The sequence below is a fragment of the Oryctolagus cuniculus genome, chromosome 1, assembly GCF_964237555.1.
Source record: "Oryctolagus cuniculus chromosome 1, mOryCun1.1, whole genome shotgun sequence".
Lineage (NCBI taxonomy): Eukaryota > Metazoa > Chordata > Mammalia > Lagomorpha > Leporidae > Oryctolagus > Oryctolagus cuniculus.
Genome location: NC_091432.1, coordinates 88,569,959 through 88,597,406, shown reverse-complemented (window position 1 = coordinate 88,597,406; position 27,448 = coordinate 88,569,959). Strand labels below are relative to the sequence as shown.

General features: G+C 39.0%; 1 long non-coding RNA gene across 1 annotated transcript; it reads right to left on the bottom strand.

Moving 5' to 3' along the window:
- Nucleotides 1-518: 518 nt before the first annotated feature.
- On the bottom strand, nt 519-27,438 carry LOC127483442 (uncharacterized). Its single transcript, XR_007909666.2, has 3 exons — nt 25,708-27,438; nt 13,557-13,602; nt 519-650 (listed from the first exon to the last, which is right to left on the bottom strand). It is a non-coding gene; the product is annotated as an uncharacterized lncRNA (long non-coding RNA).
- Between the last annotated feature and the right edge of the window lie 10 nt (nt 27,439-27,448).

Sequence of the window (27,448 nt, the reverse complement as noted above, 5' to 3'; positions counted from 1 at the left end):
ATGCCATAAACAAGAGTGCCAATTTGTTAAGTCTACAACAGGAGTCACTGTGCACTTATTCCTCATGTAGGATCCTTGTCCTTAGTGTGCTGTACATTGAGATTTAATGCTATAACTAGTACTCAAACAGTATTTTTCACTTTATGTTTCTGTGTGGGAGCAAACTGTTGAAATCTTTACTTAATGTATGCTAAACTGATCTTCTGTATATAAAGAGAATTGAAAATGAATCTTGATGTGAATGGAAGGGGAGAGGGAGTGGGAAAGAGGAGGGTTGCGGGTGGGAGGGACGTTATGGGGGGGAAGCCATTGTAATTCATAAGCTGTACTTTGGAAATTTATATTTATTAAATAAAAGTTAAAAAAAAAGGATGGTAAAATAAATAAATAAATAAATACACCTACTATTTTCAGTTAAGAAAATCACATGTCTTTTATCTCAGTCTTACATAAACTCATATTTATCAACTAAAAACAAAAATTCTGGAGTGGGTTTTAAGGATTAATTCATTGAACAATATAGCAATCAAGTTAGCCTTTTAGCGTTCCATTTTATTGGAGACTTGCAATGCCAGCATCCCAAATCATAGTGATTGTTTGAGTCCAAGTTCTGGCTCCCTTGCTTCTGACCCACCTTCTTTCTGATGTGCCTGGGAAACAAATGGAAAATGATTCAGCTACTTGGACACCAACCATGCAAGTGGAGACAAAAACAGAGTTCTTAAATCTTGGATTTGACCTGGCCAAGACTTGGCTGTTGCAGCTATTTGGGGAATAAACCAGAGAATAGATTTTTCTCACTTTGTCTCTTCCTGTCATTCTGCTTTTCAAATATATAGAACTCTTAAAAAATTAGCCTTGGAGAGATCCAAGATGGTTGAGTACAGAAAAGACATTCTGACTTTGAACATAGGAATATACCAAAAGAACAGGGAGGGATCATTTTCCCAGGGGAGAGTTGGAGAGGTGTTTTTAATGGAAAGTCTACGGAAAGAAAAGACACTATAGAGCAGCAGGGACTGTACAGTCATACAGCAACTAGCAGGATGCTGCCAGTGACTCCCACAGCTGGCAACAAGTGGGGGCCTCACCTTCCCTGAGTCAGGTGAGAGAAAACTGGAGTATCTACACTGGTGTTATTGCCTGAGGGAGATCCTCTCAGTCCCCACTGAACTTGACTGGTCTGAAGCACTGACTGGGGTACACAAGATGCCACCTAATGCCAGGAAAAGCAAGCACATTTCCTCCCTTACCCCAACAAATGCAGATGGAGAACAACAGGGAGAAAGCACTATCTTAATAAGGTGTATGGAAGCTGCTGCAGCCCTAGAGCCAATAGTGGATTTTGTCAGAGGGGGTACATCTGCATTCTCCACAGTCTTTGGGTCTGGCCTGGAGAGCTGGGAGAGGAACAGGGCATCCACTTAGTTCCAGTAAGGGCTCATGTCATTTCTTTCCTCTCACCCCACCAAGGCAATGTTTTCAAGTTGCCAAGGTGGAACCTGAGCAATCTCTGGCAGCTGGCTCATGAATGAAGTAGCACTCTCCTTTGATGGAGATGTTCATAAGGGAGTGGATCTACCGTTCCCTATGACTTTGGGAGCCCTGTGACTATGCAATATGGTGTGTGTTGTTTCTAGTGCTTTGGACAATCACTAGGTCTCACTCAAGAAGCTCAGACTCCCCTCAGTGCTGGGGAGAATCATCACACAGGGCACAGTGTTCACACTAAGGAACACATAGACCCTTTGTGTAGTTTGTACACCTGTACACAGGCACTGTGGATTCACCCTGGGCAGGTGGATCACCTTGGCAGAGAGGGACTGGGGTTGTGAACATGAATGTCACTTTAGACTCTTGCCAGATCCTTGAGCACTGGATATTGCTTCCTAGCCCACCCAGCATACACTGCTGGAAATCCACTGAAGAAGCAGGAATTTCATTAATCTATAGTGGCTATTTCAAAGAACAAAGGCTGCAAAAGAGAAAACCAACAAGTGTGTCCACAGTTTTGGAAAAAGAAACATAAAAATACAAGAAACATGAACAGGAAGACAATATGACTCCCCAAAAGGAACACAACACTTCAATATTAGAATGTGAAGATGAAGAGATTAATGAAATGTTTGAAATGGAACTCAAAAGAATGAGATTACTCACAAACAAACAAGAAACACAAGAGTTAAAAAATTTATACATGACAGACATGAGAAATTCTGCTAGGAAGTAAAAATAGTGAAGAAAAGTCTAACTGAAGTATTAGAAATGAAGAATTCAATATGTGAAATAAAAATACTATAGAAAGCTTAAACAAAAAACTTGGTTGGTCAGAACAAATATCCTCAACAGTCAGAACAAGGGCTGATCAAGTCATTGTTTCTCATAGCATCCATTTCACTTCAACAGGTTTCTTTTTTAGTGCTCAGTTGTCACCAATCAGGGAGAATATATGATATTTGTCCCTTTGGAACTGGACTGGCTTATTTCATTCAGCATATTGTTTTTCAGATTCCTCCATTTTGTTACAAATGACAGATTTCATTTTTTTATTATGTATTTATTTATTTTTGACAGGCAGAGTTACACAGTGAGAAAGAGAGAGACAGAGGTCTTCCTTTTCCATTGGTTCACCCCCAATGGATGCTGTGGCCGGCTCGCTGCAACCGGCGCACCACGCTGATCCGAAGTCAGGAGCCAGGTGCTTCTCCTGGTCTCCCGTGCGGGTGCAGGGCCCAAGGACCTGGGCCATCCTCTACTGTCCTCCCAGGCCACAGCAGAGAGCTGGACAGGAAGAGGAGCAATCGGGACAGAATCTGGCGCCTTGACCGGGACTAGAACCCGGGGTGCCTGTGCCGCAGGTGGAGGATTAGCCTAATGAGCTGTGGCACCAGCCTGGATTTCATTTTTTTTACTGCTGTATATTCTATAGAGTACATAGCCCATAATTTCTTCATCCAGTCTACTGTTGATGGGCATTGAGGCTGATTCCAGATCTTAGCTATTGTGAATTGAGCTGCAAAAAACAATAAGGTGCAGACAGCTCTAATATTTTTCAATTTAATTTCCTGTGGGTAAATTCCAAGTGGGATGGCTGGGTTGTCTGGTAGGGTTATATTCCAGTTTCTATACTCTATCCCTTTTAGTAATTTTTTTTTCTACTTAATACTATTGGTTGAATTCTTAATTAAATGCACAATTATTCTTAGGTGTTTAAATTTAACTGAAAAGTGATCCCTGTTTAATATAAGAGTGGGAATAAGAGAGGGAAGAGATGTGCAGTTTGGCTCATGCTCACAATGGATTTACCTCTAATGGTAGAGCTAGAAATGTGCCAGGGGATTCCAATTCAATCCCATCAAGGTGGCATGTACCAATGCCATCTCACTAGTCCCAGTGATCAATTTCAGTTCAAAATTGATCATACTGATAGGTCTAAGAGTCAAAGGGATCACATAAACAAGACCAGTGTCTGCTAATATTAACTGATAGAATTAAAAAGGAAAGAACGATCCAACATGGGAAGCGGGATACACAGCAGACTCATAGAAGGGCAGATGTCCTAAACAGCACTCTGGCCTCAGAATCAGCCCTTAAGGCATTCAGATCTGGCTAAAGAGCCCATGAGAGTATTTTAGGCATGGAAAGCCAAGATACTCTGGCAAAACAAAAACAAAACCTAAATGAAAGATCTTTGCAAGTGAGATCCCAGTGGAAAGAATGGGCCATCAAAGTAGGAGGTACCTTTCTCTGAAGGGAGGAGAGAACTTCCACTTTGACTATGAGCTTGTCTAAATAAGGTCAAAGTTGGCGAACTCAAGAGGCTTCCATAGCCTTGGCAACTCATGACAAGAGCCTAGGGTGATTGCTGAAGCCATAAACAAGAGTGTCAATTTGTTAAGTCAACAACAGGAGTCACTGTACACTTACTCCTCATGTAGGATCTCTGTCCTTAATGTGTTTTATTATGTGAATAAATGCTATAACTAGTACTCAAACAGTACTTTACACTTTGTTTTTCCTCGTTTAAATGTTTACTTTAGTATATACTAAATTGATCTTATGTATATAAAGAGAATTGAAAATGAATCTTGATGTGAATGGAATGGGAGAGGGAGCGGGAGATAGGAGAGTTACATGTGGGAAGAAAGTGTGGGGAAAAAGCCACTGTAATCCAAAAGCTGTACTTTGGAAATTTATATTTATTAAATAAAAGTTAAAAAAATAAATATCCAATCTAGAAGATAAATTTTTAGAAATATACTGGGGCCAGCACTGTGACATAGCTGGTTAAGATGCCTCATGTGGGTTTTCCGGCAAGATGGCGGAATAGGAAGGGAGCACACTGATAGTCTGGGGAGAGATAGTTTAATAAAAGTGGAGATACTGCAGGTTCAAGGAAGAGTAGGGGAGGAAACAGCAGAAGAAACTCTTCCGGAACGCGTGACTCACAGCGGACCTGCGTGGAGAGCGTGGGAGCCCACAGTTCGGGACATCAGCGGCAGACTCAACACACCAGCGCTGGAACGCGAGGTGAGCCGAACCTCAATAGCCCGAGACACCGGCAGGCAAGCGGAGAGAGGAGACTAGAGGGAATGACCCCCGGGGGGGGGGGGGGACGTTCACAAGGCTAACTGGAAGAGAGAGAGAGAGAGAAAAAAGGGTGACTAGTACGGACACGGGTTTCTCTCTCTCCGCTCACCCCTCAAGGGCGAGCAAGACAAAGAGCAGGCGCCATCTTGGACATACGTCATAAGCAGAGCGACCTCAGGTCTGCACCGGCCCTGAGCCTAGCAGAAAAACCTGACTCTGGGCGGGGCGAATTAACAGGAGATTAGGAGCTAGTAAATTTGTGGTGCTACTGAACTGAGACTGTGAAAAAAGAGACGGTGGGGGAGAGAACTCACGGAATTCACGTGAGCACTCTCCAGAGACGCTACAATTCCGTAACTTTGGCAACCCAGTGGGAGGCTGAAGGAGAATTTGAGCCCACTCTGAGGGCCGAACAGATTCCCTGTGGGGATCTTGGGAAAGAGCTTCCGATCTCTGGCTCCTGTGGGTATATCATTTGCCTGCTAACTACCTCCAACTTTGTTCAGCTGTGCGGAATTACTTCCCTTTTGAATCAAAAAAAAAAAGAGAGAGAGAGAGAGAGGTTTACCACGCCTAACCTGGGAGTGTCACCTTTGGCACACCAAACAGAGCTCTCAGGCCACACTCATCTCAAGCCCTAAGGCTCCATCAAAAACAGATAGTCCACTTAATCTAGAGTCATAGTATAACAAGAAAAAGCACCACAGTGAAGAAACCAAATATCTCCAATATGCCAAATAACAAACGCAAAAACCGAGGTAATAAAAACAAGGAAGTCACCATGACGCCCTCAAATGAAAAAGACACCCCAATTCAAGATTATGAAGATGATGACATAGAAGAAATGCAAGAAGCAGATCTCAAAAAAGTTGATAAGAACATTAAGAAGTTCTCAAAAACAAATTCTGGAACTACACAAATCCTTAATGGACAAGATAGAAAATCTCTCTCGTGAAAATGAAATATTAAGGAGGAATCAAAATGAAACGAAACAACTAGTACAACAGGAAACTGTGATAGTGACTGAAGTGAAGAATTCAATAGATCAAATGAAAAACACAATAGAGAGCCTTACAAACAGAATGGGTGAAGCAGAAGAGAGAATATCGGACTTAGAAGACAGAGAACAGGAAAGGATACAGTCAGACCAAAGAAAAGAAGAGGAAATTAGAAATCTGAAACATATTGTCGGGAATCTTCAGGATACTATTAAAAAACCCAACATTCGGGTTCTAGGAGTTCCTGAAGGCATGGAGAGGGAGAAAGGATTAGAAGGCCTTTTTAGTGAGATATTAGCAGAAAATTTCCCAGGTTTGGAGAAGGACAGAGAAATCCTAGTACAGGAAGCCCACAGAACCCCTAATAAACACGACCAAAAGAGATCCTCACCACGACACGTTGTAATTAAACTCTCCACAGTGAAACATAAAGAAAAGATCCTAAAATGTGCAAGAGAGAAACGTCAGATTACTCTCAGAGGATCTCCAATCAGACTCACAGCTGACTTCTCATCAGAAACTCTAAAAGCTAGGAGGGAATGGCGAGATATAGCCCAGGTACTAAGAGAGAACAACTGCCAGCCCAGAATATTATATCCTGCAAAGCTATCATTTGTGAATGAAGGTGAAATAAAGACTTTTCATTGCAAACAGAAATTGAAAGAATTTGTTGCCACTCGTCCAGCCCTGCAAAAGATGCTTAAAGATGTGTTACACACAGAAACACAGAAACACGGTCATCAATATGAAAGAAGGTAAAGGAAGGAAACCAAGGAAGGAAACCTCACAGCAAAAGATCACAGGGAATTCAAAGCATATATTAGAAATTGTCTTTGGCAAATGGCAGGGCAAAGTTACCACTTATCATTAGTCACTTTGAACGTGAATGGCCTGAACTGTCCAGTTAAAAGACACCGATTGGCTGATTGGGTTAAGGAACAAAACCCATCTATTTGCTGCTTACAAGAAACACATCTTTCCAACAAAGATCCATACAGACTGAAAGTGAAAGGCTGGAAAAAGATATACCATGCCAACAGAAATGAAAAAAGAGCAGGCGTAGCCATCTTAATATCGGACAACATAAACTTTACCACAAAAACTGTTAAGAGAGACAAAGAGGGACACTATATCATGATTAAGGGATCAATTCAACAGGAAGATATAACAATTATCAATGTATATGCACCTAACTACAGGGCACCAGTTTATCTAAAAGATTTATTAACGGACTTAAAGGGAGACTTAGACCCCAATACAGTAGTACTGGGGGACTTCAATACTCCACTCTCAGAAATAGACAGATCATCCGGTCAGAAGATCAACAAGGATACAGTAGATTTAAACGACACTATAGCCCAAATGGATCTAACAGATATATACAGAACGTTCAATCCTACAGCTAAAGATTTTACATTCTTCTCAGCAGTACATGGAAGCTTCTCTAGGATTGACCACATACTAGGCCATAAAGCGAGTCTCAGCAAATTCAAAAGTATTAGAATCATACCATGCAGCTTCTCAGACCATAAAGGAATGAAGTTGGAAATTACCAACTCAGGAATCCCTAGAGCATACGCAAACACATGGAGATTGAACAACATGCTCCTGAATCAACAATGGGTCATAGAAGAAATCAAAAGAGAAATCAAAAACTTTCTGGAAGTAAATGAGGATAACAGCACAACATACCAAAACTTATGGGACACAGCAAAAGCAGTGTTAAGAGGAAAGTTTATATCAATAGGTGCCTACATCAAGAAATTGGAAAGACACCAAATAGATGAGCTTTCAATTCACCTCAAGGATCTAGAAAACCTACAGCAAACCAGACCCAAATCTAGTAGGAGAAGAGAAATAATTAAAATCAGAGAAGAAATCAACAGGATTGAATCAAGAAAAACATTACAAAAAATCAGCCAAACGAAGAGCTGGTTTTTTGAAAAAATAAACAAAATTGACACCCCATTGGCCCAACTAACTAAAAAAAGAAGAGAAAAGACCCAAATCAATAAAATCAGAGATGAAAAAGGAAATGTAACAACAGACACCACAGAAATAAAAAGAATCATCAGAAATTACTATAAGGACTTGTATGCCAGCAAACAGGGAAACCTATCAGAAATGGATAGATTCCCGGACACATGCAACCTACCTAAATTGAACCAGGAAGACATCGAAAACCTAAACAGACCCATAACTGAGACAGAAATTGAAACAGTAATAAAGGCCCTCCCAACAAAGAAAAGCCCAGGACCAGATGGATTCACTGCTGAATTCTACCAGACGTTTAAAGAAGAACTAACTCCAATTCTTCTCAAACTATTCAGAACAATCGAAGAAGAGGGAGTCCTCCCAAATTCTTTCTATGAAGCCAGCATCACCTTAATTCCTAAGCCGGAAAAAGATGCAGCACTGAAAGAGAATTACAGACCAATATCCCTGATGAACATAGATGCAAAAATCCTCAATAAAATTCTCGCCAATAGAATGCAACAACACATCAGAAAGATCATCCACCCAGACCAAGTGGGATTCATCCCTGGTATGCAGGAATGGTTTAATGTGCGCAAGACAATCAATGTGATACACCACATTAACAGACTGCAGAAGAAAAACCATATGATTATCTCAATAGATGCTGAGAAAGCATTTGATAAAATACAACACCGTTCATGATGAAAACTCTAAGCAAACTGGGTTTGGAAGGAACATTCCTCAATACAATCAAAGCAATCTATGAAAAACCCACAGCCAACATCCTATTGAATGGGGAAAAGTTGGAAGCATTTCCACTGAGATCTGGTACCAGACAGGGATGCCCACTCTCACCACTGCTATTCAATATAGTTCTGGAGGTTCTAGCCAGAGCTATTAGGCAAGAAAAAGAAATTAAAGGGATACAAATTGGGAAGGAAGAGCTCAAACTATCCCTCTTTGCAGATGACATGATTCTTTATTTAGAGGACCCAAAGAACTCTACTAAGAGACTATTGGAACTCATAGAAGATTTTGGCAAAGTAGCAGGGTATAAAATCAATGCACAAAAATCAACAGCCTTTGTATACACAGACAATGCCATGGCTGAGGAAGAACTTCTAAGATCAATCCCATTCACAATAGCTACAAAAACAATCAAATACCTTGGAATAAACTTAACCAAAGACGTTAAAGATCTCTACGATGAAAATTACAAAACCTTAAAGAAAGAAATAGAAGAGGATACCAAGAAATGGAAAAATCTTCCATGCTCATGGATTGGAAGAATCAATATCATCAAAATGTCCATTCTCCCAAAAGCAATTTACAGATTCAATGCAATACCAATCAAGATACCGAAGACCTTCTTCTCAGATCTGGAAAAAATGGTGCTGAAATTTATATGGAGGCACAAGAGACCTCGAATAGCTAAAGCAATCTTGTACAACAAAAACAAAGCCAGAGGCATCACAATACCAGATTTCAGGACATACTACAGGGCAGTTGTAGTTAAAACAGCATGGTACTGGTACAGAAACAGATGGATAGACCAATGGAACAGAATTGAAACACCAGAAATCAACCCAAACATCTACAGCCAACTTATATTTGATCAAGGATCTAAAACTAATTCCTGGAGCAAGGACAGTCTATTCAATAAATGGTGCTGGGAAAATTGGATTTCCACGTGCAGAAGCATGAAGCAAGACCCCTACCTTACACCTTACACAAAAATCCACTCCACATGGATTAAAGACCTAAATCTACGACCTGACACCATCAAGTTACTAGAGAACATTGGAGAAACCCTTCAAGATATTGGCACAGGCAAAGAATTTCTGGAAAAGACCCGGGAGGCACAGGCAGTCAAAGCCAAAATCAACTATTGGGATTGCATCAAATTGAGAAGTTTCTGTACTGCAAAAGAAACAGTGAGGAGAGTGAAAAGACAACCGACAGAATGGGAAAAAATATTTGCAAACTATGCAACAGACAAAGGGTTAATAACCAGAATCTACAAAGAGATCAAGAAACTCCACAAAAACAAAACCAACAACCCACTTAAGAGATGGGCCAAGGACCTCAATAGACATTTTTCAAAAGAGGAAATCCAAATGGCCAACAGGCACATGAAAAAATGTTCAAGGTCACTAGCAATCAGGGAAATGCAAATCAAAACCACAATGAGGTTTCACCTCACCCCGGTTAGAATGGCTCACATGCAGAAATCTACCAACAACAGATGCTGGCGAGGATGTGGGGAAAAAGGGACACTAACCCACTGTTGGTGGGAATGCCAACTGGTCAAGCCACTATGGAAGTCAGTCTGGAGATTCCTCAGAAACCTGAAGATAACCCTACCGTTCGACCCAGCCATCCCACTCCTTGGAATTTACCCAAAGGAATTTAAATTGGCAAACAAAAAAGAGGTCTGCACCCTAATGTTTATTGCAGCTCAATTCACAATAGCTAAGACCTGGAACCAACCTAAATGCCCATCAACGATAGACTGGATAAAGAAATTATGGGATATGTATTCTTTAGAATACTATACCGCAGTAAGAAACAACGAAATCCAGTCATTTGCAACAAAATGGAGGAATCTGGAACACATCATGCTGAGTGAAATAAGCCAGTCCCAAAGGGACAAATACCATATGTTCTCCCTGATCGGTGACGACTGACTGAACACCAAGAGGGAAACCTGTTGGAGTGAGGTGGACACTATGGGAAATGGTGGCTTGATCAGCATAGCCCTGACTGTTAATGAACAACTAAATACATTATCCCTCTTAGTAGTTTTTTTTATCTGTTCTACTTAATATGACTGGTTTAGATCTGTAATTGATGCACAGTTATTCTTAAGTGTTGAAAATTAACTGAAATGTGATCCCTGTTGAACATGGTGGTGGGAATGGGAGAGGGAAGAGATGTATAATTTGGGACATGCTCAGGCTGACTTGCCCCAAGTGGCGGAGTTGGAAGCATACCAGGGGATTCCAATTCAATCCCATCGAGGTGGCATGTACCAATGCCATCTCACTGTTCCAGGTGATCAGTTTCAGTTCACAGTTGGCCATGGTGAAGGGACTGGGAGTCAAAGGGAGCACATAAACAAGTCTAGTACCTGCTAACGCTAACTGATGGAGTAAATAAAGGGGAGAGTGATCCAACATGGGAAGTGAGAATCTCAGCAGACTCATAGAATGGCAGATGTCCTAAATAGCACTCTGGCCTCAGAATCAGCCCTAAAGGCATTCGGAGCTGGCTGAAAAGCTCATGAGAGTATTTCAGGCATGGAAAGCCAAGACACTCTGGCAAAAGATCTCTGCGAGTGAGATCCCAGTGGAAAGAACAGGCCATCAAAGAAGGAGGTACCTTTCTCTGAAGGGAGGAGAGAACCTCCACTTTGACTATGAGCTTGTCTAAACAAGATAAGAATCGGAGAACTCAGAGGGCTTCCATAGCCTTGGAAACTCATGACTGGAGCATAGGGAGATTACTGATGCCATAGACAGGAGTGTCAATTGGTAAAGTCAACAACAGGAGTCACTGTGCACTTACTCCTCATGTAGGATCTCTATCCTTAATGTGCTGTACATTGAGATTTAATGCTATAACGAGTACTCAAACAATATATTTCACTTTGTGTTTCTATGGGGGTGAATACTGTTGAAATCCTTACTTAATGCATACTAAACTGATCCTCTGTAAAAAAAAAAAAAAAAAAAAAAGATGCCTCATGTGATCTCAGCACCCCATATGGGTACTGTGGTTTGAGTCTTGGCTGCTCTACTTGCCATCCAACAACCTACTAATATGCGTAGGAAAGCAGTGGAGGATGTACCAAGTGCTTCAGCCCCTGCACCCATGTATGAGACCTGGAAGAAGCTCCTGGCTTCAGCCTGACTCTATCCTGGCCATTGTGGCCATTTGGGAAATGAACCAGCAGAATGGAAGTTTGTTCTTTCTCTTTCTCAACTTTCAAATAAATTTTTTTTAATAAAAGAAATCTCAGAAAAAAAGAGAAATGTGGGAAAACTGAAACAGTTTGAGATTTATGCACTATCATCAAATGAGCAAATATCTTAGGAGTTCCTGAAGTTAGGGAAAGAAAATGATTTTGAAGACTTATGCAGTGAAATAATCTGAAAATTCCCATTATTTGGACAAACATTTGGGTATCCAAGAACAGAATGCAAATAGAACCCAAAATAGATGATTAGAGAACATATTCACCACAATATATTATAGCAAATGTTCAAAACTAAAATATAAAATGTCCTAAAATGTGTAACAAATGCCAAATTACCTTCAATGGATCTCCAATTAGAATGACAGCTCATTCTCATCAGAAATTCTAAAAGCTAGGAGAGAATACAGCTCAATCCCTAAAAGCAAATCAGAGCTGTCAATCCAGAATACTATACTCAGCAAAGCTCTCATTCATAAATGAAGGTGAAATGAAAACCTTCCAAAGTAGATATATTGAAAGAATTTGTAACCAAATGGCCAGCCATAAAAATGATACTTAAGGATCACACAGAAATAGAGAATGATAATCAGCATTGGAAAAGAATATGAAGGCAGAAAACCTCAAAAGGACAAAGGAGATCCAAAACATAGAAAAATGGCAAATCAATTTAAATAATAACCTTGAATGTAAATGACCTAGATTATCCAATTGAAAGATACAAACTAGCTGAATGGACTGAAAAAGAAGACCCATCTATATGTTGCTGACAATAGCATAGCACGAACAAAGATACAGACTGAAAATGAAAGGATGGCAAAAGATATTCATGTGAACAGAAATGAAAAATGAACAGGAATAGCCTACCTAATATGAAACAAGATAGACTTTAACACAAAAACTGTTAAGAGACAAATAAGGGTATTATGTAGTGATTAAGGGATCGATTCAACAGAAAGGTGTGACTATAGCAAATATATAGGTACCCAATGGTAAGGCACCTGAATATTTAAAACAAATGTCAATGGCTTTGAAGGGACACGTGTATTCCAATACAATGATAATCGAGGATGGCAATATCCCACTTTCATCAATGGACAGAACTAGACAAAACAAATCAATGAATAAAAATACAGAGCTAATCTGCACTATTAACAATATGCATTTAATTAATATCTCCAGAATGTGTTATGCCACAACTGAGAATACATATATTTTTTTCATAACTGCATGGGACTTAATAGGATAGACCATATGCTAGACTATAAAATAAGTCAACAAAATATTTTTAAAAAATGAAATGATACCATATATCTTTTCTGACCACAAGGAATTAAACTGGAAACCCATCAAATAAATGCTCTAACAATGCTTCTCAAGAACCTAGAAAAGAACAAGCCAGCCCCAAATTAGAAGAAACAAAAATTAGAGAATAGAATGAAATAAAAAACACAAACCAGTGAAATGAAGAGCTGTTTTTAATAATAAAATTGGTATTCCATTGGCCTAACTGACTAAAAACAAAAGGAAGGAGAAGACCCAAATTTATAGTATTAGAGATGAAAAAGGATATGTTACAATGGGTACCATAGAAATAAAAAGAATCATCACAAATTACTACAGCTATTTGTCAAAAAATTGGAAAATCTAGAATAAATGGATAATTTCTGGACATATGCAGTCTACCCAAATTGAGTCATGAAGACATAGAAAATCTAAATAGACCTATAACTAGGAAGAAGATTGAATCAGTGATAAAGGCCCTTGCAACAACAACAACAACAACAAAAAGCCCAGGACTGAATGGCTTCACCACTGAATTGTACTGGACTTCACAAAACAACTGAATGGGAGGGAATCCTTCCAAATTATATCTTTGAGGTCATAATCACCCTAATTCTTCAACCAGAAAAAGATACAACAATGAAAGAAAACTATAGAACACAGTCACTGATAAAGGTATAAAAATCCTCAACAAAATACTAATTGAACCCAATAACAGAAAGATCACTCACCCTGGACAAGTGGATTCATTCCGGGAATGCAGGAATGGTTCAACATCTGCAATTCAACAAATGTGATATGTCACATTAACAATCTGAATAAAAATGATCTGATTAGCTCAATAGATGCAGAGAAAGCATCTGATAAAATACAACTTCCTTTCATATTAAAAACCTTAAGCAAATGGGATATACAAGGAACATTTCAACACAGTCAAGGTAATGTATGACAAACCCACAGCTAGAATTTTATTGAATAGGCAGAAGTTGGAAGCATTTTCACTAAGATTAGGGACAAGACAGGGATGCCCACATGCACTATTGCTATTCAATATTTTCTTGAATATTTTAGCCAGAGCCAATAGGCAAGAAAAACAAATCAGAGATAAAAATTGCAAAGTAGGAGGTTAAATAATTCCTGTTTGCAGATGACATGATCCCATACTTAGGGGGAACCAAAAGACTCCATTAAGGGAACTGCAAATAACCACAACGTAGTATCACTTCACCCCTGTTAGAATGGCTATCAAAAAAATTCAACAATGAATGCTCATGAGGAGTGGAGGATAAACATCCTAATACACTATTGGGACTGTAAACTAGCCACAATCATTATGGAAGACAGTAAGTTGATTCCTTAAAAATTTGAATGTTGATCAACCATATGACCCAACCATCCCATCTCTGGGAATTTACTCAAAATATATGTTATCAACATATGAAGGATTTATCTGTACTTTTATGTTTATAGAAGCTCAATCTACAAAACCCAAGATATAGACTCAACCCAGGTATTTGTCAACTGATGACTGAATAAAGGAAATGTCACACACACACACACACACACACACACAAGTACTATTTAATCATAAAAACAGAATGAATTTTTTTGTTCAAAACAAAATGGATGCAGTTGGAGACCATTAAACTTACTAAGCCAATCCCCAAGAGACAAATATGTTTTCTGATTTGTGGTAGCTAATTTGAGTGAAATAGACTTTTGAGATTTGATTATTGTTTGTAACCCTTGTCTATATGCCTAAGGAATGGTGGTCTTTCTACTTTCTACTTGTTGAATTCTTTGCTTAGCAGAGGATTAAGTTTGTGATTCAAGTAAATTCAAAGTATGTTATCTCCAAAATTAAAAAAAAAAAAATTAAGGCAGGAGGATCAAAGATATAAGGGAGGGAGTAAAAGTAGGAAGTGTCATTATGCTCTTAAAACTGCATATATGAAATACATGAAATCTGTTCTCTTCATTAGATAAGTTTAAGAATTAGCCTTTACTAAATACTTTTTCAAAAGTAATAGCAGTATTTTACAAAGCTTAGTTTTTGGTTTTGGTAGTTTTCTTTGAGTGAAAACATCCAAATGATAAATGAGCTTCTGGGATCCACAGTAGAATTGGAAAAAAAATTCAGTTCAAAACCCAAAGTGATAACAATATGCTTAGTATCTAAGAATCTTTTACAGTTCAGATTATGCTTTTTGCTGACTATTGCATGTTGGGTACTAATTGTCCATTCTCAACTTGTTTCCTCATCTTCATTTAACAAATCATAATCATAAACCTGCCCCTCTCAGAATAACAGAACAGAATTAAATGAAGTAAATATCTGTAAAATGTATAAAATATTAATTGCTTCTACTTTTCCAAATTTAAGGTGTATCTAAAAGCTCATGGTGAAATAAAATTAAAAAACACAAATTTCCATGAAACTTTGATGTTTCCTCTTAAAAATCTACATTTTCACTGTCGAGTCTATGAAACATCTAAATTTTGAGCTTTTTGTTCAGTTTAGCTGCTTTATGTAACTTTTTTTTGAAAATTCCAAGTTATGTTTTCTCTTCCCTGATTGCCATTCTCCCTTTTTTCCCCTATTCAGAAACTCCCCTTTATTCACTCATTGTACTTAGGGCACATGGTCACATTTTATATAAGATTTTATTTTTCCATTTGTGACTAAAGATTCTTTCATAATCTTGCAGTTCCTCACTCTAAAGTTAGATTTCCCTTCACCACTTCCAAAATACTCCTTAAGAATTTGATACATTTGTAAAGTAGTATATGTTGCCAGAGGAATCTTGATTATTTTCCAGGTCATAGAAACTAGTGTCTTTGCAGTGTGAGGGACTGTGTAGTATACACATACAGTACGCTATAAAACGTGTTTTATTAATTTGAAATGCAGAGTTAGAGTAATCTTACATCCACTGGTTCACTCCCCAAATGGCCGCAATGGACCAGACTGAAGATAGCAGCCTGAAACTCCATCCTGTCCTACAAGGGTGGTAGGAGCCTTTGTACTCAGGTTATCTCCCACTGCTTTCCCAGGTGAATTAGTAGGGAGCTAGATTGAAAGTGGAGAAGCTGAGACTTGATCTAGCACTCAAATGGGATGCAGGGTTCCGAGGCAGTGGCCCACCCTGCTGTGCTACAACTCAGGCCTTAGAGGAATACTATCAAATTTTAAGAACTTGGGGCTGATGCTGCAGCACATTGGGAAAGGCTGCCACATGCAATGCTGACATCCCATTCAGAGGGCTGGTTCAGGCCCTGGCTGCTCTGCTTACAATCAAGCTCCCTGCTAATGCACCTGGGAAAGCAGTGGAAGCTAGAGGACTTGGGCCACTGATATGGGTGAGGAACACCTGGATATAGTCCCTGGCTCCTGGTTAGCCTTGGCCCAGCGCTAGCCATTGTGGCCACTCTACCTTTCAAATACGTAAATATTTTAAAATATAAAATTCTAAGGACTAATGAATTGGAGCAGAAGTGGTTTTATTTAAAAGTGCTGAATAAGAAGTAGCAAGTTGCTAGAGACAGGAACAGAGCTTGCAGCAAATTTCACTAAGACAAACAGGAGTATTGGCAACGTGTGCTGCCAGCCACCCTCTGTAAGTTCTCCCCTTTGGGAAAAGATCAACTGAACAAATTACTAAATTTATACTTGAAAAACAAAGAGTCAAATGGAAGAGGACTCAGCCTGTTTGTTTATATTTATGAACATCTGAGAACAAATGGCATTGATTGAAGCAAACTTGTCCAACATAACCCTTTCATTGATGTGTAAACATATTTCTTAATGTGGCCTGCAGAACCCAAATGATCTTCCTAAATTATTGTGCACAAATTGTCCTGGGCTCATCTAAATTAGACTTAATTCTGTTCCCTCAATTAAAATTAGTAAAAGAAGCAAAATGAAGAGAATTTGAAAATAAGTGTTCTGAATGCAACCAACATTTTCTAGGAAAAATACTGTAGCATTTCTATTATGTGATGAAAAATAAGACAGTCTTAAAATTCTGTGGAGGTATTTGAAAGTCTGTGGACACATGGAATAAGTCCATTTTGGTGCAAAAATATTTTGAAGCCCATGCAGTATTTTTTTTAATCATAATTTACATTCCCTATAGGCTTTTTGAAGACCCCTTATCTTCAAAATTTCACATTGATTTCAAAACTTTTAGCATCAAAATCGACTCTTTTTACCAAGCTTTCTTTATTTATATGAAAAGCAGAGTGTCAGAGACAGAGGTAGAGAGATCTTCTATCCTCTGATTCACTTCCCAAATGGCAACCAACAGACAGAGCTGATCCAGGCTGAGGCCAAGATCCATGAACTCTATCCATGTCTCCCACAAGGGTAGCAGAGGCTCAAGTACTTGAGCTACAGCTGTCGCCTTCCAAGGCACATTAGTAAACTGGATGGGAAGTGGTGTTCCCAGGGCTCTGTCACTCTTACATTGGATGCTGGCATCATAAGCAGCCACTTAACCTGCTGTGTCAAAAAAAAAAACATGCCTCTAAACTCAATTTTTAAATCCAATTGCACAAACGTTGTGAAGTACTTTTGTATAGAATACAGTCACAGTGGATGCTTAGGAAAGATTGACCATCTTCAAACGTCTATTTCCATTTTACACAGCTCTTCCTCAGGTTAACTGATACAGAACGCCACATATTTTATATGCACAATTTAATGAGTTTAGATGTATGAAACACTCACGATAGCAACCACCACAGCTCACGTCAGATACATCAAACACTTCTCAATGTCCTTGCAACCACGTTTTCACGGGCTATTCTACTTCCTTGGGTTCCAGAACCATACATTCCAGACCTCCCCTTCAGTTTCTAACAAAGATCTATCTCAACATTAACATAAAAATTGAAAGCCCAATTTTTCACTCCCCTCTGGCAGCTCCCACCATTGCCTTAAGCCTGCCTTTCCCCCTGAAACTTCACATCTCATTAAAAAAAATCAACTTCAAATTCTAGTTGCCTATTCTAGAGCACTGGAATTTTCTCACTTTCCATGTACAGTTTCAGTCTACTTTGTTATCTTGACTTTTGTACTACATCTAAAATACAATAACTACCACATGTATTGTTACCACCCTATAGCTCCTGGTATTCATTCGATTTTTCAGCATCCTTCTAACTGGATGTGGTTGCCTTCCTACATAGTAATCTCAAAACAATATTCCAAATATTCCTGCTAAAAGAAAACTAATGTCACCTTATTCTTTATGTGCAAAATTCTGAACCCTTTTCATATCACTTAAAGTAAAATCTACAAGTCTTACAGCAACCTATATGCCCGTATAGAATGTGGCCCTTGCTGCCCCTTAGACCTCATCTACAGTGCCCAACCCTTTCTTACTCCTGCAGCTGCATTGTTTTACACACTCAAGCCACATTTATATTCTATTGCCTTTTAAATTACTTTTTATTTGCCTAAAACAATTTTCTTGTATGTATTTCCAAGGCTTGTTTGTTTACATTTTCTAATCTCTACTAAAATATTCTTTGTACGATAAAGCCTTCCCTGGCCATACTATACAACAAAAAACTCTAAGAAAGCCCTTCCTTCCAAAACATGACCATTTAACTTACAATTTTGTGTGTACTGTTGATCTAGGTCAACTAGAACTTAAGCTTAATAAAAACAGGAATGATATTCCCCTTTATGTTCCAATGTATCACAAGAGTCTAGTCTGCCAGGTTATGTTAAGAAGTTGCCAATTTTAGGGGCCAGCCCTGTGGTGCAGTGAGTTAAAAGCCCAGGCCTGAAGCTCCAGGATTCTAAATGGGCACCGTTTCAAGTCCTGGCTGCTCCACTTCTAATTCAGCTCCCTGCTAATGTGCCTGGGAAAACAGTGAAAGATGGCCCAAGTCCTTGGGCCCCTGCATCCACATGGGAGACCCGAAGAAGCTCCTGGCTCCTGGCTCCAGATGGGCTCTTCTTGGCCATTGTAATCATTTGGTGAGTGAACCAGTGGATGGCAAACCTCTGTCTCTACCTCGCTTTCAAATGACTTTTTTTAAAGACCTATTTATTTATTGGCAGAGGTACCGAGAGAAGGAGAAACAGGTCTTTCATCTGCTGGTTCACTCCCCAGATGGTCACAATAGCTGGAGCTGGGCTGATTTGAAGCCAGAAGCTTCTTCTGGGTCTCCTATGTGGATGCAGGGGCCCAAGACTTGGACCATCTTCTACTGCTTTCCCAGGCCATAGCAGAGAGCTGGATCGGAAGTGAAGCAGCCGGGACTCGAACCAGCTCCCACATGCGATGTGGGCACTGCAGGCAGTGGCTTTACCTGCTATTTCACAGTACTAGCCCCAATAAAATAAATTTTAAAAAGTTGCTAATTTTAGTAGCATGTCAACAGAAAATGCAGAAGTAGTTTCATGTGGTCTTTTTTCACACACTCCTTAATACACTAGAAAAATGGATTTTAAAATACAATAAATGGCATTCAGGCAAGAAAGCAGAAATGTGTTTTTGTTTTTCCTTATGAAGTTATGAAGGGGTTAAGACTAGAGAAGAATAAATTAGTGTCGTGTCACCTGACATTAAAATAGACTCATTTGAATTTCCTGTATAAATATTTTATACCCATAAGGCTATGGGTATAAAAAAGTTTTCTTTGGGTTACTTTAGAAAGGCAGCTCCTTTTCCCTACAAGATGCACTATGTGATTCTATACGGGATCCCTAGTATTTGAAGAACAGGTGTATCTACAGTATATTTGGCATAGTGAATGAAGTTCTAGCTAGCACTGGAGGAAACAGTTGAAATGGCATAATTCAAATAGGTCTCTGAACATTTTTCACCTCATGATTTTTATTTCTTCCCAGATTTCATCTTACAAGTGAAAATAACAACCTTTAATTCAAATTTGTTACCAGTGTCAATTTATAGAATTAGTATTTTCAAAATATACTTGCTTTGAAAACATGTATGGAATGATTTTTGATGGTTATGTGGTTCTTAAAAATGTAAGTGGGCAGGCAGTCTAAAAGTGGAAATGTTTTTCTCTTATCATTTAGGTTAACATTATGGAAATATCAGGATTAAGTGCATTAGGGAATGTATAGCCTTATATCTACAAGTTCCAGCTATCAATTCAGTTGGATATGCCTTCACAAATCTAATTTATCGTCTCTGTGGCCTTTCTTAGCTGCAAAGTGCATCCTGTCTGAAAACTAAAAACATCAATCTGGGGTAAACCTCAATATATGACTATCTGTGGATGTATTCAATTATTTTTTGCTCTAAATTTGATCTGTGGCTGAACTGTAAGCATTTGGTCTCTTAGTATCCACTTTTTAAAATCTTTCCTTCCCACAGTAATTTTACAACTTAATATATTTCTCATTTTATATGAAATCACTTATTCACATATTTTCATCTAAGGCATTTATTTTTTCCATACATCCTCCATTTTTATAACAGCAAGGACTATTATTTAGAGGTAAGTGTACATATGGTTATCAGTATAATGTCTGCTATGAATAGTGGTGAATTAGGGATAGAGACAGGCTGGGTTCTGAAAAAATTTAGAACCTGTTAACTCATTAACATGTGCAAACCACTTCACCCAGAGCCTGGTGAACAGACTGCATTTTGTATCTACCCTTGCAGTGACTCCTCAATCCTGACCATTTAGAGTAAGGGCCAGGGAGTTTCATTTCTTGTAGATTTCCAGGTACAAATCTTAGAAGTAACTTCAAATCCTACCCCTATGATACTTTGGAGAAAACTTCCTGAATGTTGAGAACATGCAAATTTGAGCTCAGATATTCCACTTCTATGTTGTCTGGGATCTCTCTCAATAATGAAGACAGTAAAGGAAGCTAGCCCTCTGGCACTGTTGTAGAAAGGGATCTGGCAAATTTGACACAGTTCTTAATGATTTGGCTAATGCAAATATTGCTATCTGATGTGTCTTATTTACTAAGCCACTGTGCTGCCTTCTCTTATATTTTTTAATGCATAGTCTGAACGAATTATCAGTTGCTCATGGTTAAGCCTTGAAACTTCTCTATAAACTATCAGCAGCAAAAAAAAATACATGAATGCCATAAATTACTTTATTATATTATAGAGTCAGCCTGTTATTTCTGAGACCTTGACATCATTGTATGCCCAGTAGTTGCAGTAGTAACCACAGGTCTTCCACTATCTGTTACTTAAATTCTGGACTTCAGTGTTCTCATCCACAAATTGAGACATATAGAGTAGAATAATTAATTCACACAACAAATATTTATTTAATGACTGTGATGTCAGACATTGTGCTAGTGGCAGAGGATAGATAATATGGTTGTTTACAACTTAATGCAGATATTGGCATGAACACATAATTCAGTAAGAGAATGGATTTTATCATTCAATCTTAACAGTGAGGCAAATTCCTACTTTTTTCTCTTTTCTATATTAAAAAATGAATGAATCAATGAATTACATTTATTTGAAGGGTAGGGATACCAACCAAGAAATTTGCCATCTCTAGTCTCTTTCCATGTTTTCTAATGTCCACAGCTGCCAAGGCTGGGCAAGGCTGAATCTGGGAGCTAGAAATACGATCAAGGTCTCCCATATGGGTAGCAGGGACCCAACCACTTAGGCCATAACCTGCTGTCTTCTAGGGAGTGCATTATATATGGAAGCTGGATCAGAAGCAAAGCTGGACTCGAACTCAGGCATGCTTACATAGGCTGCAGGTGTCCCAACTAGCAATTTAACTGTTGTGCTAAACACTGGCCCCTCTATTGCATAATCTTGCCTCAGTCTTAACGCTGGTCTTTGCTTATATCTAAACAAGCAAATGAAACTAAGTCTTCTGAGCATTCTTGTAGAGTGTGCTTTTGGTACCTGGAAGAATATGTTTTCTAAGAAGACCAGTATTCAGATCTGAAGTCTCAGTCTGCAGAAGTGGCTTAGCAAGTAATGTTCATTTTATTCTCTCACCTGAGTGTCAAGTTAACCCTTGTAACAGAAGTCTCTTTAGAATGGTATGGTTAACATCTCCCGCTTTAGTGAAAATGGCTGTTATGTGGCTTATCCCATTTATAAGAGTTGACTCTACTTCTGCAACAAAATTATATTTCCAATTTAGTTCCTACTAACATCAGATTAGAAATCAAGTAAATCTATCATTGAATACTATTTCTGATCCTTACTTAAGTTTTGTGGGTTGGTTTTCACACCCAAAAATCAGAGAACACGATTTTTATCTCATGAAGTAACTGTCCGAATAAGTCAGAACCATCTTTGGGAGCATTACATAGTTCTTGGGCTGAAATGAATATTAAATAGAAACCAACAAGAAGCAAATGTTGCTTTCATTATAATTCTCATAGCTTTTTCTTTGGTCTCCATCCTTCCCCAGAATGACCTGCCTTTCTTACCAAACTAAGCTTCTCATCCATTGATCCCATCTCTATGCCTTCGTTTATCATTGGATTTTCCAGAAAATGTTTTCCTTTCTTGTAATCCATGAAGGCACTTCTGAAAATTCATGGAAAATTCATTAAAGATTAGTGCAAAAGTTTGAAATCCATGAATAGAACAAGTCTTCAGGAAGCTCATTGAAAATGTGTAACAATGCAAACATTAAGGGTAGATTTCAGGGGCCGGTGCAATGGCACAGGTTAATCCTCTGCCTGCGGCGCCGGCATCCCATATGGGTGCCGGGTCTAGTCCCAGCTGCTCCTCTTCCAAGCCAGCTCTCTGCTGTGGCCTGGAAAAGCAGTAGAAGATGGCCCAAGTGCTTACACCCCTGCACCCTCGTGGGAGACCAGGAAGAAGCACCTGCCTCCTGGCTTTGAATCGGCACAGCTCTGGCCATTGTGGCCATTTGGGGAGTGAACCAATGGAAGAAGACCTTTCTCTGTCTCTCCCTCTGTCTGTAACTACGTCTCAAATATTTTTTAAAAGGCTAGATTTCAAAAATTTTTGTACTATAATAAATTTCCTTTAATTCCACTTTTTTACAAACTTTCCAAAGTCCCTTTGTATATGTTGTATATGTCAATAAAACTTTTCCAATATCACACTATATTATGGAGTACTCAAATATTGTGACCGAAATTATTTTCCTTCAAGTTAATCTGATTCTGACTGTTCTCAGGTTAAAGATGTTTCTAGATTTCCAGTACTTATAGGATCCTATACTCCTTAACATGAGTTTTATGTAATTCCTTCTTCTTGCTTCCTTTGCATCCTGCTAGAGTGAGTTGCAGATCAAGCTTCAAACATTTCCTCCTGCTCAAAGCTACACATCTCAACTCTGTGTTCTTTTGTTCTAAATACATCTCCTAATTTCAGAAACACAAATATCACTCCTGAATTGCAGATAGAGATGGTCACTTCCTCTGGGCATCCATAGACCATCTTCAGACTTGTAAAACAGTATTTGATATTATGTTATAATTGCAGGTTACAGGGAAAACAGAGTTCAAATGGCACTGGCTATAATAGCTAAAAACAAACCTCTCCCTGCCCCTAGTCCATTACATAAATCTGTCTATATGCATCGTTTAGAACTTAGTCACATTTCTTCTTCTGACACCTCTTGAATTTTAAGGATCTTGTTATTTAAATCGTGTGTGTGTGTGTGTGTGTGTGTGTAACTCTTTAACTGGTCTTTTGTCCCTGCTTCTAATTTCCTGTTCTGGTGACCGGCTTGAATTTCTCCTTTACCATAATTTTGCCAATTAAAGTCACAAATGCTTAATCCTGTGCAGGAAAATCATTATAGCTTGAGCCCCTAATAACACGATTAATGCCACCCCCCCCCTTCTTCCTGCACATTTAATATTGTGCACATTGGGTTACAAATCAGAGTACTATACATCAGCGATTCCTTCTGAATTTGCGGTTAATATTTTCAGAGGACAATAGCCAGAGAATAATTCTGATGTACTGTGTTTTTCACTTACACAAAATATATACCACCCTCCACACCTGTAGTTAGGTCAGCACCTGCAGCATCTTTTCCACCTCCATTTTATTTAAGTTCTGGTGCCTCCTTCTTTGTTCCATTTATATCTTGTTGAACCCTCATGACAGGTGTAAATGATTGTTTCCATAGGAAAGAACAAAACGAAATTCTTTATAAAAAGTCTATTCAGTACTTTTTTCAATAATAGTTGGGGAAATGTTATTTAGGAAGAATGGTGCTTGCAAAGGCTTTTGTTATTTCTCTATAAATAAACAGTCATGCTATAAATTTGCATGAAAGCAGACTGAAGGAATGTGGTGTACTTTTCCTAATCCTTTTACTTCAGGAAATTGTGTGTGAAGAATAAGGAAAGCAGGCTTCCAGATCAAGCCACCCACAAGTAAAAGTTCCAATTTCTCCCATCTTGTTAATTTGCATGGGGCTTCCACCATCAACTCCAACACACCTTGCCTTTGTTGGCATGGGGTTACTAACAGGATAAGCCTTTTTCACTGCCTTTCTCTCCCCATCCCTTCTTATTTAAGGCCTGTAATTTAAGCACTCCCTCCTCTGTGAGAGTTCATGCTTCCTCCTTGCCTAGTGCAAAATGTCTGTCACTTTCCTCTGAAAAAGGCCCTAGGAAGTGGACTTGTAAAGGTCTAATAGACTCATCAGATGTGGTTCTCAAATGTTAAATGCCACACTGACATTCAAAAATTCATTTTGGGTCCCCCATAGGAAAAAGAAAGTTATGCCACTCAGTTTGGAAAAGCACATCATCTTTTCTGTGAGGATATGAAGTCTGGATCCCAGCAGCATTTTAAAATCACTAAAAAAATGAAGAATGCAGCACACTGCATGGCAAAAATTATATCGAATTTTGTCAGTTTGAAAGAATTCTGACCACTCAGTGCACATAACCACATGTATGTTAATAAGCACATTTAATTCCCAATGATCTTTTGGTTCATGGTGCATATGGATCATGGATTATAACATTACAGTACCAGGAAGAAATTTAGAATAAGCAGTGTACTCACCCAGTTATGGGATTATCAAATAATATTAAATATTATACTTTTAAATGTATTCTGCCACTCTCTAAAAGGAACTGATGTCCTAAATAACTATTTGCTTCCATGACAATTACTCCCAAGCAAATGTGAACTTTGAAGACAGAGCTACTTTGTATTTATTTTCCATTGGAGATGCTTAGCATGTATTGTGGTTTATTGTAGGTATATGGAAGATGTATTAGTCTGAAGAGTAATGGGCCAGCACTGTGGTATAGCGAGTAAAGCCACCTGCAGCCTGCAGTGCCACCATCCCATGTGGTGCTGGTAGATGTCCCAGGTCATCCATTTCCAATCCAGATCTCTGCTACGGCCCAGGGAAAGCAGTACAGGATGGCCCAAATCTTTGGGCCTCTGCACCCACGTGGGAGACCTGGAAGAAGCTCCTGACTTTGGATCAGCCCAGCTCCAGCGGTTGTAGCCATTTGGGGAATGAACCAGCTAATGGAACACCTCTCCCTCTCTCCCTCTAACTCCGCCTTCCAACTAAATAAATAAATCTTAAAAAATTTAAATAATCGTAAATACAGATGGTCTAAAGATAAAAGAATGTATGGGAATCTTTCTCTCTTGAAATGAATGTCTACACTGAAAACTCCCTCTCCTTTGTTAATTCTCTTGCCTCCCCTTGAATCACCAAGCCACGCTCTTTGAGAGATTCCTCTATTTTTGTGTTGTGATTCCATTTTACCCCAGTCTTCAGGTTGCTCTTGAGTGGCCATAAGCCAAGACAGCCACTGCCAGGAGTGCCCTAATGAGAGTGGGGGTCGGTTCAGTTTGGGTGTGTGGGTCAAGTGAGACACAGCAGGAGGTGAAACACAAATGCATAAAATAGCAGAAACTTGTTACTTACAGATCCCAGAGAAGTTAGGGGAGCTGATGGGCAGTTGGGCAGCTGGCTGCAGGGAGTTCAGAGGGAAGGTCAAGGAGACAGAGGATCTAAGGACTTCTCCTTTATAAAGATCTGTGGATTGGCTCTCTTGGGTTTTCCTGTGGGGATTGGGGATTGCCTAGTTTACAAAAACACAAGAGAAAGGGAGAACTTATTTATAGAACTCTGGTGTTGACCATTAGATTTAATTATTTTTATCAGCTGTGGAGTGCACTGTGCATGTTATGGGGATAAGAAACAAGTGGATTCTATCACAAACAATTACCCAGGAGGAGATGTTTTGACTAGGTCAAAGGTGATGAAGAAAAAACAAGTTTCAAACAGTTGACCTCAGTCCTACAAGTGGATGCTAAGGCAGCACGATTTAAACCCACTTAAGACAAAGCCACTGATATTTTGGTACAATTTTTGCAAGCTAGAAATCCAGTCACTCTTTGATTCCTTAAGGATTCACCAAGTCTCTAGCACCAGCCATGTGGCTGGAGCTGAACCACGCACCTCCACAGGAAGCACTGAAAGTTTGTCAGTGATGTGAAGATATGGGTTGCTCGTATTCAATTTCACATAAGGATCTCCCTTGGGTTTCTCATGTTCACCTATGTTACTGTCACATAATCATAGTACAGATAAATTTTGGGGTAAATTGTGCTAATAAAATTAGATGATGATAATAAATATGCTTGACTGATTGATCTGATATGCTTAAGAGATATTTAAAAAGTAAGCGGTTCCCATTTCTGTAAATTCCGTCCCCCTCAACACTGACCACAAACATTTTCACTCGAATGACTCAAACTCACTTGTCCCTTTTATCATCTTTGAACCTTACAGCAACTAACACATAAAGTCACAATCCCCACTGGGTTCTGGACATTTAGGTTAGGCCGAAATTCCTCCCTTGAGAAGTCTTTTTCTTCCGGAGTTCAACTCGTAAATTCTGTAAATGTTATTGCAGCTGTAACCCCATCTTGAATGGGAAGCAGGTTTTACCTGAAAGATTTACCCTTGTCATATAAGGTAGCTTTATAGCCATGCATATCAGTTATTGACTTGACACTGAGGTTGTAATTTTTCTTTTGGTAAAAGGAATTAAAAGCTTTTCAGGGGAGTCTGATGAGTGAAACTAATGCTTCTCCATAGTATCACCTCTCGTTAAGGGGATAATTAAGAAGAAATTTCTGACAAGGAAATCTAAAGAGGACAACCCTCACCCTTAGCTCTCCTTTCTGGGTTCTTTTACTCTTGAATCCTCTTTCAGCCCTCTTGATGTCCATGGTGACACCATATATATAAAAGCATATTATCAAAAGCACCCAAACGAAAGCCATATTTTCTCCCAGAGGAGTCTGTATTTTTACAGAAGTCAAAATCTCAAGCTGAAGGCATCAACCACCTAGGTAGGAATTCAAGCATGTCAAATGTATCAATTAGACTTTCACCAGTTTTGTTACAGAACCATTTGCATTATGCCACGGAAGAAAGTGAAAATAGAAATAAGTCTAAGTCTTTAGATTCTTGAATGCTTAGACCTTAATGTAGTGCCTAGGGCACAGGCTGACCTCAGCTATTAAAAGTAATAGTGCAGAAATGGACCACAGCAATGGGGCTTCCAGATATCTTCTGCACAATGCTGCTTTTGTTCTACCTATAGATTCTTTGTCTGCTCTGATAATTCTTTAACTGCATCTGAAATTAGGGCTTA